Consider the following 1,438-nt stretch of genomic DNA (forward strand, 5'->3'; position numbering starts at 1 on the left):
GACTTAGGAACCTTTTATCAGTCACAGGGGAATTGATAACATAATATCCAACAAAAAAGTCGTCCTGTTTCCGTTCCTAAATCTATGGCTGGCATATCACCAACGTTGAAAGATGACGTCATTTTGAAATAACACAAACACACACAGAGTCGCTTTTTTTTTTTTTTTTTTTTGTTACAAAGGCCAACAACTTGCCTATCGTTCATGGTCCCGAGCAGCAATTTATTGTTCATATATCATACACTTGAATTACATTTACTTGATATTTCAAATGATGACTATAAACAAAATCTTTTCTACATTAGTTTTAGTCAAGATAACGAAGAACAGAAAACTTCAAACTTAACCATTGTTATAAAAGAAATTATCCTACTTTTTCTCATATGATATACTAATCAAGTTGTAATATAATTTTGCTAAAGGTATTTGACTAAAATGAATGAATGATTTGAAGTTCTCTGGAATCCTGACATCGACGGTCATTTACACCGATATCGTTCATTATAAATAAAGAGTAAAATATTTAATTAAAGTTATATAAGTAAATATGTTATAAAAATTAGATAGCATTCAGAAGACCAGATACTGAAATATTTGACTAAAAACTCAAAAGGCAATTCATTCAGGTTTTTATATAGGATGTGACTGCGCAGTCTTGCAGGGGCTTATTCAAAAAATGATTGAGTTCTACAAGGAATATCTGAAACTGAATTATAACAGCAGCTGTAATAATAGACTTACAATCTAGCCTTAAATAATAATAATAATAATAATAATAATAATAATAATAATAAAGTGTTCATTATTCTGCAAGGAATATCTGAAACTGAATTATAACAGCAGCTGTAATAACAGACTTACAATCTAGTCTTAAATAATAATAATAATAATTAAGTGTTCATTATTCTGAAAGGAATATCAAACTGAATTATAACAGCAGCTGTAATAATAGACTTACAATCTAGTCTTAAATAATAATAATAATAATAATAATAATAATAATAATAATAATAATAATAATAATAATAATAATAATAATAATAATAGTGTTCATTACTTACCCTGTGCCTCCTGAAATCCTTTTGGTACAAAGAAGGCATCCTGAAAGGTTATCCTGGTATGTTTGACCACTTTTCTGACAAGTCGTTTTGAACACTTTAATCTTAACACTTGATACGCCTTTACATTATATGAATAAAGGCATCGTGCTTTAAAGACTCTTCACAAAATAATTTTCAGTTTGGCGAATATCAATAAGTTCAAAGGAACTTCTTTTCTTTACAGTTTTTCACTTATAATAGTATTCAATATTATTGTTTGCTCAATGTAATAATGTAAAATCAACCATTTATTCCACAAGCTGTAATTGGAGGTGTATAAATAATATATGAATGCTGAGAAACTATTTTACACATATTACCCATAAAAAGATAAATAT

Source organism: Palaemon carinicauda, chromosome 33 (genome assembly GCF_036898095.1).
Source record: "Palaemon carinicauda isolate YSFRI2023 chromosome 33, ASM3689809v2, whole genome shotgun sequence".
NCBI classification, from domain to species: domain Eukaryota; kingdom Metazoa; phylum Arthropoda; class Malacostraca; order Decapoda; family Palaemonidae; genus Palaemon; species Palaemon carinicauda.